General features: G+C 33.9%; 1 long non-coding RNA gene across 1 annotated transcript; it reads left to right on the top strand.

Moving 5' to 3' along the window:
* The first annotated feature begins 4314 nt into the window (after positions 1–4314).
* LOC116422912 lies at positions 4315–12099 on the top strand. Its single transcript, XR_004233425.1, has 3 exons — positions 4315–5019; positions 7764–7831; positions 9472–12099. It is a non-coding gene; the product is annotated as an uncharacterized LOC116422912 (long non-coding RNA).
* Positions 12100–12996: the final 897 nt, after the last annotated feature.

Consider the following 12996-nt stretch of genomic DNA (forward strand, 5'->3'; position numbering starts at 1 on the left):
ATATTGCCGTGGATAAAAGAAAAACAGGAGAGAATGGTATACTAACTGATGGCCATCATCATGAATACATTGTTTCATTGAAATATACACCTAACTTTAATACTAACAACAATCTTTCCTTCTGAATTTACTTTGGTGTCTTCTGTTTTAACTTTAATTTGACTTTGGGATTGTACATGATATAATGATGATAATACTAGCTAATATTTATATAGCATTCTGGATCAGGCGCTTTGTAACTGTGATTTCGTTTGATCCTCACAACCATCTGGGAGCTAAGAATTATTATCCCCATTTTACAACTGAGGAAACTGAGGCAAGTTAAGGTTAAGTGACTTGCCCAGGGTCACAAGCTAAGTATTTTAGAACTTCTTGACCCAGATCTCTATTCCAAAACCACCTGGTGCTCTTGAATATAGAACTATTGATTTCTGCTATGCATAAATGGGAGCTTTCCTCCTATCTCTAGCATTACCCCCTATCACTTCTTGCTTTTCCATTTTTACTTAAACTCTCCCTTAGAGAATCTAAGTGCAATTAAGCCAAACTATGTCACACATTAGTCTTGTCTGCAAATGCTTTGGAGTGCTGAAGTCTTTCACAACTGTTTTTCTTCTTGTAGTCAGTATACAAAGTCATCCTGCCTCAGGTCACACAAAGTCTTCCAGACTCTTCTGAATCCCTCCCATTCACCATTTTTATTTCATTCATAGACCAGATTTTATTTAGCCAGTCCCCACTTGATTGGCTCATACTTTGTTTCTGATTTTTGCTAATACTAAAAGAGCCACTATGAATATTTTGGAACATGAGAACCTTTCCTCTGACTTTGATTTCATTGTCAGCAAATACTTATTCAGCCCTAATTAAGTAGGATCAGTTTTCAATAATACAGAATCTCAGAGATGGCAGGTTCTTCAGAGGTAACTTTCTTACTCATGCCTGAAGGAAAATACACTCTACCACATACCCCATAAATCCATAAAGCTATCAGTGAGGGAAAACTCCCCTCCTTCTTTGAGCAGCCTATTCTGCTTTGGCCAGCTGTTAGGAAGGTTTTCTTTCAAGTCTTAATTTGTCTCTTTTCACTACCCATCCCCCTATCACCTGTGGTTTCTGTGCTTCTGCCAAGCAAAACATGTCAGCCTTTCAAATATTTGAAGGATACTATTCATATCCTTTTCTGGCATCCATTGATATAATCCTTTAAAATTATTTTGTTAATTTAAGCTAGGATTTAGAGTTTTCCACATATTGAATTAACCTTGAATTCCCAGTATAAGACCTGAATGTATAAAGTATATAGCTTTTTAAATATGTTGTTGTAGCCTATTTCTAGTATTTCATTTCAGATTTTTGTGCCAATATTCCTTAGGGCTAGAATATGATTTTAGACGAGGCTACAGTAAAAAGATACATAGTAGAAAGGGAAACTACATTATACTAAAAGCACCTTGGATAATAAACAATACCAATCATATGTATGCAATATATATGTATACACATATACCCAAATACTTATATATGTATATGTAAATTACATATGTGTGCATATAATAGCAAGCATTACAGCTAAAAACTTAAAGCAAAAGCTAATCAAATTTCAAGGAAAACTATATAGCAAAGTTTTAATAATGGGAAGTCTCAATGTATCTCTTTCAGAAATGTGTTTCTTTCAGAATTTAACAAACCCATCAAAAAGATAAATAAGAAAGAATTTAAGTACCTGAATAAATTTTTTTTAAAATGAGAAATATAAACTTCTGGTAATCACTGAATGGAAACAAAAAGGATTTTACATATTGCTTAACTGTGTGCAAGCACTGAACTTATATTGGAGCATGGAAATGTCACAAATAGATGCAGAGAGGGAGAAAAGTCAGACATATCTTTTCCTAACTTCATTGCTATAAAATTATATTTGCTAAAGAGCCTTTAAAGAAATAGTGAAAAAAATAATTGGAAACCAAATAATACTTAAAGAAATGGTGCATCACATATTAACTGTGTGAAGAGTTTTAAAAGTTAAACTAAAATTTATATTTTATCTTGGAGACAAGAGGGAGTTCCTGAAACTGATTGGACATGATATTCAGCTAGTTGGGTCTGAATTTACGCAAAATTAATTTGTACTGGAATGAGGGCAATCGAGGCAGGGAGAATTAAAAGGTTTTTTGCAATAAAAGGTGAGAAGTGATGAGAGATTAGACTTAAGTGATAACTATAAGTGTAGAGGGAGTATTAGCTATGAGGTGTTGAGGAAGTGCAGATGCTGAGATCTGGTAATGAGTGAGAGATAATGATATCAGGGAGAATCATGAGTAGGAGATAATGCTCAATTTAAAGATCTGAGACATTAACCTTTGGGAAAAAAAGGAAACTTTGGAAGAGGAATAGAAATGGGAGAGAAAAAGTACACACATTCAAGTTTTGGATCTGACAGGATTGCAATGATTCTGGGACATGCCAAATAGGCAGTTGGTGCTGAGCGACAACAGCTATATTGAGCTGCTTGCAGTTCCTCCAAACAATCCACTCCATGTCTCCCAGGTCCATGTCTTTGTACTGCCTGTCTCCATGCCTGGAATCTCCAGAGAGGAGAAAGAAACCCAGTATCAGATGAAGGAGATAAGTCAAAAAAGATAATCATCGAGGTCTCATTTGGTAATTAAGAGATCGTTGATAAGTTTGGAGACAATAGTATCAGTTGAATGATGGGGCCAAAAGCCAGAATACAAATTGTTGAGGAATTATACAGGAAGAAGAGGCAGCAATTGGAGACAGATTTTTCAAGGGTTTGGACTTTAAAAAGGGGACACAATAGATGATAGCTTGAGGAGATGCTAGAGTCTGGTGGTTGCTCTTGTAGGGATTAGGGAGACAGGGGCATTCTTGGAAGCAGTATTGAAGAAACCAAACTAAATATTAGAAGGCATGGGGAATGATTCAATACAGAATCTTCTCAAGAGATAGGATCTCAAGATTCTATCAAGAAGATATTAGGAGATGAGGGCAAGTGCATAAATAGAAGATTTGGGCTTGTCAGGAGAAGGACATCCTCTTTGTCAGAGACCGGGAGAAGGCGGGAGAAGGAAGAGAGAAGGAAGGAAGATGGCAAGGGATTTTGGAGGAAGAGAATAATAGAAAGGAACCCATGCTGAAGTAAAAGTAAAAGCCTATTCTTCAGCAGAGAGGAGTGGTTAGGAAAGTTTGAGGTACTTGGGAAGGTTTGGAATAGCTTTTGTGGGGAATATTAGGGAATCAATTAAAGTAGAATAAAAAGACTGGCTACAGCAAGGGTGCAGTCGATGTTACATCAGATGTACTGCTAATGTTCCCAATCAGCATGAACGTGAGATTTCCTCTCCTATTTTCAGTTTAGAAACTGTAAGATGGAATGGAGGAAACGGATGGGAATAACCCAAGACTGAAGCTTGTCAGGAGATGATTGGTGATAGGACAGGGATGTGGGGAGTTTGAGAGAAGTCAGTGCAGAATTTAAAAGGATTCACTGTCATTTATGATAGATCTGATGAGGAAAAAGCTTCACTTCGCCCTGTCTTCTCCACAGATCCCATAGAGTCTCAAAGGTCACACATGAAATTCATACTTTCAACCTGACTCCATAGAGGAAAATAGCACCTTTCTCAGCCCCTTTCATATGCCAGTGCAAGCTGTTTCTCTCAACACTTACTTTGCCTCTTAAAGATCATGGTTTAAGATCCTGGCCCTAGCAGAGTGATCTTGGATGGAGAAGTTGACTTTGTTGGGCCTCTGTTTTATCCTCTTGAAACTGAGAAGATTCGACAAGATCCTCAAGTTTCTTCTAGCTCCAAGCTCCGTGACCTTTGCTATTTTAGGGTTCAGTGGCATTTAAGAATGTGGCTATGGAATTTACCTGGGAGGAGTGGTGCCTCCTGGACTCTTCACATAAGGTGCTGTACAGGAAAGTGATGCCAGAGATCTCCCAGATCCTGCTTTTCCTGGGTAAGGAAAGTTTGTTCTCAACTCCCTATCTTACCCCAAAGATTCAGAATCTCTCGCTGTAGGAAATGTCTAGTATCCCTTCCCATCCCTTCATGCTACCTGTTGCACATTTTCAATAGTTTTATCAATTATTCCCAGTCTGCCTATTTCCTGTCTTCATATTTAAGGTCTTTACCTCATAGGAAGCTGGGAACTTTATTTTTTGCTCTTCAGACTCCCTCTTGCCAATTCTAGAGAGTTTCATATCAGTGATGAATTAAAAATTATAGCGTCTCAGACTTGGAACTGACCTCAGAAGTGATAATAATATAACAATAATAGCTTGCACTTATATAATGCTTTAAGATTTTCAAAGCACTTTTCATATGTTATCTCATTAGCAGACCTGAAAGTTGGGTGCGATTACTGATCTTCCCATTTTACAACTATAGAAACTGAGGCTGTGAGAGTGATTTGCCTAGGGTCACACAGCTAGGTTATGTTTGAGGCAGACTCTGAACTCAGAAGTCTTTTTGACTTCCATATCTAGCATTTTATTATATCATCTATGTGTTTCTGATTATTTGGTCTAGTCTTTCTTTGCACATAGATTTTTTTCTGTAAAGTGGTCACTTAGATTGAGTTTAAAGTCAATGTTTCCTCCAAGGTCCTTTGCTGATGCTGGGATTCTCTGTATCCTACCCATTCCTAAATAAGATTGCCCTCTCTAAAATGATGACAGGTGATCAGTTACTCTTCTACTGCAAATATAAAAAAGAATCAATGTATTTTTTTCTAGTTATCTCTAGGACATCCTCACTCCCATTCAATAATTTCCAGCAACATCCTATAGACCATTTCCCAGGATCTTTGACATCACCAATGGCCCTGCCTACCATGGTTCTTTTCCTTGAAAAGAAATAAAATTCTCTTCATTCTCAGCCCTTCCTTATTTGTCAAGCGTAGGGCTTCCAGTTCCCTAAGCTGATTGGATTTCCCAGTTGAACCAGAAGAAAGTTCAGTGGATATTGGAGAGACAAGTTTCCAGTCCAGGTGAGTATGTGAAATCACATCTGAGGAAATCAAAATCTCAAAATAATCTTGGCTATCCATTTTACATGTTGAAGCATCAAGGCCATTTGAGATGAGGCAATCACTGATGTTAATCAGCATATTCTTTTCCTTTTACAGTACTTTTGATTTAGAAAAGAGAGAGTAAAATGGAGGAAATTCAATTTAATAAATGCTTATTAAGTGTCCAATACATGCTACACACTGTACTAAGAATTGGGGTTAAAAATAAGAAAAAGAAATCCTTTACCTTTAAGGATTTTACATCCTAATGGGGGAAAGAAAATACAAATAAAGAAGGTGAAAAAAGGGGAGGCACTCAGGGGTACCCTGTTGGTAAGAGAATGGTGTTATGAGTTTAAACCAAGCAGATTGAAAGTGTTACCTCTATAAAGGAAGATTTTAGGAGGAACTTATTGCTCAGCCCTCTTACTCTCCAATCAGAAGAAAGAGGTAATTGTAGGAGCTGGAAAGTTATTCACTAAGTCATCAATAGCTGAGTCAATCTGTCTGGTAGTGAGACTTCAGGTGCCCTGAAAGAAGGCATTGTAGATATTCCAAGGTTAGCAGAAAATTGAGAGGAAAAATACAGGAGGAAAAAAATAGAGGGTAATATGTGATTAGCATTAATAACTTTTTAAATAAATTTTACTCATATATCAATAAACTATTTTATATTGATATTTTTGTACACATATATAGCCTAGATTTCTTCTAGTATATCTTCTTTTCCTCATATAACAAAAGGCATCATACAATGTAACAAATAATGTTGTTAAGAAAAAATAAAAGGAGAAAAAAATTTCAGCAAAATCGATATAAAAGATATATCCAAAAAAATCTGAAAATATATACAGTATTCTACAGCCCTGAGCCTCCCCACTCTGCAGAGCTTTGGGGTGGAGGTATTTTTTCCCCTAATTCTTCTCTGAGATCATGCTTGTTCTTTGTAATTCTTTAATGTTTGACTTTATTTGTTTTGTTATTGTTGTTCTTTCCCTTTATGCTTTTGTAGTCACTATATAAGTTGTGTTCTTCACTCTGCTGACTTTACTATGCATCAATTCGTGTGACCCTTTCCATGCTTCTTTTAACATATCTGTGATATATTATAGCATAGTAGCGTGTTTAGCCATTCCCTACTTAATGGGCATCTACTTTATTTGTAATTATATTGCTACCACAAAAAAATTTTTTAGTAGATCTGGAGTTTTTTTTCTTATATATGACATCATAAGGGTAGAAGAAACTTAATAACAAAGATTCTGTGTCAAAAGATATAGACATTGTAGACATTTTATTTGCATAATTCCAAATTGCTTTCCAAAATTGTTGTATTAATTTATATTTCCGCCAACAATCATTAGTTTGCCCATACTCCCACAATCTTCTAACATTGATTATTCCCATCTTTTGTTGTCTTTAACAATTTTCAGGATGTGAGTTGAAAACACAGCGCTGCTTTATTTATTTTTTATTTATTTATTTTATTTAATAGCCTTTTATTTACAAGTTATATGTATGGGTAACTTTACAGAGCTGCTTTAATGACCACTTCTTCTTATTAGTGGTTTGGAGCATTCTTTGATATGGTTATTAATAGTTTGCATTTCTTTTGACATGTTTGACCATATCCTTTGATCACATATATTGGGAAAAGACTTGGTTTCATACACACCACAGACACACAGATACACAGACACACATAAACACACGTATTTTCATCTATATATTTTGGATGTCAAAGCATATATGGGAAATTGACTTTGTCAGTAGTTAAAGGAGATAGAAAAAGATTGTATCCTTGGCAACAAAGCTATTCCCTCTAGTTCAAAGGGATAATACATTACTTGTGACAAGAGATAAAAAATAGGGCAGAACATACTTGAACAGTTAAGAGTTCTTTATAATAATTAAAGTTTTCTGTAGCAATTAAATGCTGAAAGGAGTTACTAAGGCAAGCCAGCTATTTTAAATGGATACTGTATTGAAAAAATGGGATCATACATAAGAAAATATTGAAATTGAACAACTCAATTCTTAACTCATACAACTTCACTTTTAATAAAAATAACAAAACCATCTGATCTCTGAAAGATAACCATAAAGGAACCTCCCAAAGAAAAGAGATACCCAGTCCTGAAGGATTCACAGAAGAATTCTATCAAACTTTAAAAAGTTAATGTTTCATATTATATAAAAATTTTCCAAAATTGAGAAAAAAACATTATATCAAACTCTTTCTCTGAGACAAATATTATTCTAATCCTAACCCAGGAAGAGAAAAATATAGACCAATCTCATTAATGAATACTGACAAAGAATTTTCTAAATAAAATAATGTCAAAGAGACTGTAGCAATTAATCCAGGAAATTGTTCATTATGAACGTTCACAACTATTAACGTGAACACCAGCAGAACTCCACCTAAAAGAGAAATGATGATAAAATGGCATAGCTTCTACGTGCTTAAAGAAAAACTTCGCCAAATTATAGGGAGAAATAGGCAGTCAAAATATAGTAGTGAGGGATTTCAGAACAATATAAGGCTAATAAAAATATAAATAAGAAAGATTTTAATGATCTGGATAAAATTTTAGAGATGTTAGCTATGATGAATCTCTGGCAGTTACTAAAAGAAAAAAGAAGAAACACACACATATTTCCAAATATATGTCACCTCTATTTTTGAAAAATATTTTAACTGATGCCATTTGTTTTTCCAGAATTTCACCTTTATTCCCTCTTCTTCCCATACCCATGGACATCTCCTCTGCAAACCAGTAGAATGGAGGTATTTTCTTATATATCTTGTTCTTTATCGTTGAATCTTGAATCAAGCTCAGACTGAGTTATTTATCATTTCAATATTCATTTTATTTCTTTGTAAGAAATTGATTTTATTATTTTCCCAAGTTTTTATTATCTCCCTCTCCTACTCCCCCCTTCAACTAAATAACAACAACAAAATAAAAAGGAAAAGGAGACATTGCAATAAATGAATATAGTTAAGTTATAATATATGTTATATATAATATATGTGTTATATAAATATATGTAATATATAATATATATAAGTTAAGTTATAATTCAAAGTGAATTTACTTATTGATCATATTAAAAATGCATGTCTTGATCTTCATTTTGAGTTGATCACTTCTCTATTAGAAGATGGACAGCATGCTTCATCATCAATCTTCTAGAATACTGGTTGATTATTAGACTTTAAAAATCTTTCAAAGGATTTTTTTTTCCTTTCTAATATCATTAAACAAATTGTTCTCATGGTTCTGCTCACTTTACTTAATGTTAATTCCAATTCTATTTGAAATTGTCACTTTATTCTTATGGGGCAATAATATTTCCTTACTTTAATTATACGCCTTAATTTGTTCAGCCATTTCCTAGTGGGTGGATGCCCCCTTAGTTTCCAGTAGCATTTATTTTTATTAATTTATTATAATTCTTTCCATTTTCAATCTTGTGATTTTTGTGTTTATTGCCTACTTCACTTTGCTTCCTTTCATGGAATTGTCCCATGCTTCTGCCATCATATCTGCCATTTCTTATAGCACTGTCATATTTCATTATATTGACTTACCACAATTTGTTTAACCATTCTCCAGTTGATAGGTATATATTTTGTTTTCCATTCTTTGCTACCACAAAATATGCTGCGTTAATAACGATAGCAATTACTTACACTTTAAAGTTTACTGAGTACTTTACATTTTATCTCACTTGATTCTCATATCAATCCTTTGAAGTAGTAGGTGCTATCGTTTTCCCATTTCCCATTCAGATGAAACTGAGACTAAGAGAGATTAAGTAATTTCTAATATGTATTCAAGTTTTCCTGACTCCAAGTCCAATACTCTTTACACTGTTCCATCTGGCTGATATAAATATTTTAAAATATGTATAATCTTTCTTTTTGATATAACTTTCTCCCCGTTTCTCCTCTTTTCTTTCCTAGCATATCCTTTCTCCAATTTTCATTTCTTAATAAAATGTATAACAAATTATTATATAAATATTATATAAAATTAATTTATAATATACATGTTACAAATAAAATAAAAATATATAATAAAAATATAGCAAAAGTTACTCAGAGACTTTCTCTCTTTTTTGGACCCCAATCTGATCTCTGCTTAACTTATAGTTTTCAAGAGATGCTTATGTCCTCTCCTTCCCCTCTTGTTGGAATATGAAAACTTATAAAAGCCTTATAAAATCTTTCAATTGCTCGTTTTTACCTTTTTTTTTTTTTTTTTAAATCCAGTGTTTCTGTCTTAAGAGATTTACTTATTTCCAATCTATTCATCATGCTTGGAAGTCATCTAGATCCTTAAAGTGAACTGGAAACACACATGTATAGATTTATGATTTTATATATTTATATTTGCTTCTATCATTTTTATTTCTTATCAGATGGGGAGAGTAGGGCAGAAACCAAGGAGTCCATTCCAAAGCTGAGAATTTCCTGTGATTTCCATTTGAAAGAACTTGGGAGATGTGGTACCAAGGGAAAGAAGAATCAAGACAACTGGGAGAGTCATTCTAGACAATTAAAGATTACCTTCAGGCAAACTCCCTGTGAAGGGAAAGCTGCTAACTGTAATAATTTTGATCAAAGATTTGGGCAAGAGTTAACAGTTTTTGTACAAAAGAAAGTTCTTAAAAGAAAAGCCTCACAGGGAATGTGATACAACTGAAAATGACTTCAGACGATATTCAGGTTTAATTCAGTGCAAGAAAATCACCTCAGAGACGTGGAATTCTAAATATGATGAATTTGAGGAACACTTTAAAACCCAGTTAGAGCTTATTCAACATCATGGAAAACATATTGGAGTGAAAACTCAATCAGAGACAGCCTTCAGTTTTACCTTAGACCACGCAAGACAACAACAAATTACTATTAGGAAAATACCTTATAAATATAACAACGTGGAGACTTCCTGGCCAAAACACAAACCTTAATTACCATTGGAACATTCATACTGATGAGAAGCCCTACCAAATGTAATGATTGTGAGAAGGTCTTCAACCAGAAGTCCCATCTTATTGTACATCAGAGAATTCATCTGGAGAGAAGTCCTATAATTTCAATGAATGTAGTAAAGTCTTATTGTACATCACAGAATTCACACTGGAGAGAAACCTCATAGGTGTCATGAGTGTGGAAAGGCTTTCAGAATAAGGTCTACTCTTGTTGTGCATCAGAAAACTCAGTGAAGAAATGCCTTATAAATGTATGAATGTGGGAAGACTTTTAGCTATAGTAATGAGCTTCTTAGACATCAGCATGATCATACTGGAGAGAAGCCCTGTAAATGTAATCAATGTGGGAAGACCTTCAGCCAGAGCTCAACCCTTCTCAAACATCAGAAAATTCAAACTGGAGAGAAACCTCATGAGTGTCATGACTGTGGTAAGGCTTTCAGAGGACACTCATCCCTTATTTACCATCAGAGAATTCATACTGGAGAGAGACCTTATGAATGTCATCAGTGTGGAAAAGCTTTCAGAACGAGGTCTAATCTTGCTGTCCATCAAAGAATTGATACTGGAGAGAAACCCTATAAATGTAATGAACATGGAAAGGCATTTAGCCAGAGCTCCAATCTTGCTGTGCATCAGAAAAGTCATTCTGTAGTGAAATCTAAGGATCTAGCTAATATATATTTTATTCTGTAGTGAAATCTAAGGATCACTTTCCTTCAAAATGGTTGGACCATTTCACTTCTCTACAAAAATTGTATTTGTGTGTCCATTTTTATTCAGTATCTCCAATACTGAGGGGTAGCTGAGTGGTGCAGTGGAGAGAACTCTGGGCTCAAAGTCAGGAATAAATCTTTAAGAATTCAAATCTGGTCTTATACACTTACTATATGATCCTGGGCAAATAATCCTGTTCCTCATCTGTAAAATAAGCTGGAGAAAGACATGGCAAATTACTCCACTATCTTTGTCAAGAAAATTCCAAAGTGGGGTTAACGAGTGTCAGCTACAATTGAATAAGAACTGTAATATTGATGATTTCCTTTGGGGGGAATTTTTGACCGTTTGCAAAATTTGAGGTGAAATCTCAGAACTATTTTGATATTCATTTTTTGAAATTCCTTTGCAAACTGTTTCCTTTGATAACTTATCTATTGTGCAGTAGCTCTTGCCATTATATCTTGGTGTCGGTTCTCTTGGTTGTTAGTATTTTATTGATAATATTTGTTACAAATACTTTTTCCCACTCTATAGTTTCTTCCTCATGTCTTCACTAGTTATATTTACACAGATCTTTTAAATCTTATATAATTAAAATTATCATTATTTTTTAAAAAGTCATCTGTCCTTTGTTCAGAGTGAATAGTAAACTTTTTTTTTTCTTCCAAATACTTTTGATGTCTCTTTGGTGGTCAGATCAGTTTACTGTTGTTAAAAGTTCAAGATGTGAGACTACATTGCTTTCCAATATTCTCAGCAGCAATTGTTAAAAACAAAAAGAAGTCTTTTGGTAATTTATAAACTTGAGTTTATCAAACAGCAGAATTTTATTTTCACATGCTTCTCCATCTTGCTCGACTTGTCTGTTTTAAAGATTTTTATATGAACTTATGCTGAATAAAATAAACAAAATCACGAGAACAGCATGCACAATAATTACAATGATGTTTAAGAGGGCTAGACAGAGATTTGGATGCAGTACCTTCTATGAAAAACACAAAAGAAAATAACATTCACTGCCCCCAAATAAAAACCCCAACAAACAAACAAGATGAGAGACAAGGAAGAATTTGTAATGCTGGCATTGCATCAAAGTAGCTTAAGAAAAATATGATAGGTTTAAAAAAATATTGTAAAAGTCAAAGGGGAAAATAATTTAAAATAATATTTGAGGCAAAAATTAAGGAAAGTGCAAACCTAAGTCTCATGACTTTGAATGTGACTATATTAAATAATTCAATAAAGTAAGAATGGCAGAATGGAGATCAACACTTCATTATCTGTTGCTTATTTGAAACATGTCTGAAAAGCAAAGGCACACAGAGAATCAAAATTAAAGGCTGAAATAAAATAGAATATGAATCAGATGAATCGAAAAAAATAAGAAATAGTTATTATTCTAAGAGAAAAAGCAAAAATATAAAATTCCAAATTCCCAATAGAGAAAAATAAGAAAATTACACTATGCTTAAATTCACTGATAATAAATCAATAGTAACGTTAAACTTACATATACTAAATGGTATAACATTTACATGCACAAAACAAAAATTAATTGAAATGCAAAGTTATATAGATATAATAACTAGAATTTAGTATACTAACTGATAGGTTAACTGATCCTCACAACAATCTTGTAAAGTAGTACTACAATAATAGAAGGATTGTTTGTCTCTGTTTGGTTGTTGAAACCCTTCATAACTTGAGACCTTCCCAACTTTTCAATCTTCTTCTACTTTCTTCCTCTTCACATACTTTGCAATTCAATGATATTGGTCTCTCTACTGTTCTTCACTCATAGTACTCCCATGTCCCAACTCCAAATGTTTTTACTGGCTTTTTCCCATGCTCAGAATACTCTCCTTCCTCATTTCTGCTTCCAGACTCCCCTGACTTCCATCATGTCTTAGCTAAAGTTCCACCTTCTACAATAAACCTTTCCCAGGTTTCCTTAGTCTTAGTGCCTTACCCCAAATTTATCCTGTTAATATCTTGTTTGTATATAATTATTTATGTGTTATCTCTTTATTAGGCTGTGAGCTTCTTGAGAGCATAGATTGCCTTTTGACCTATTCTGTAGCCCCAACACTTGGCCTGGCACATAGAAGATGCTATAATAAATGTCAGTTTACTGACTCAGAATTTAAGAGAAGGTTTAAAAAAGGAAAAATGTAGAACTTTCAAACTATTAAAATTTGGAGTTAAAAATTTTTATGAAACTTTTTGAAAGGG

The sequence above is a fragment of the Sarcophilus harrisii genome, chromosome 3 (genome assembly GCF_902635505.1).
Source record: "Sarcophilus harrisii chromosome 3, mSarHar1.11, whole genome shotgun sequence".
Taxonomy (NCBI): domain Eukaryota; kingdom Metazoa; phylum Chordata; class Mammalia; order Dasyuromorphia; family Dasyuridae; genus Sarcophilus; species Sarcophilus harrisii.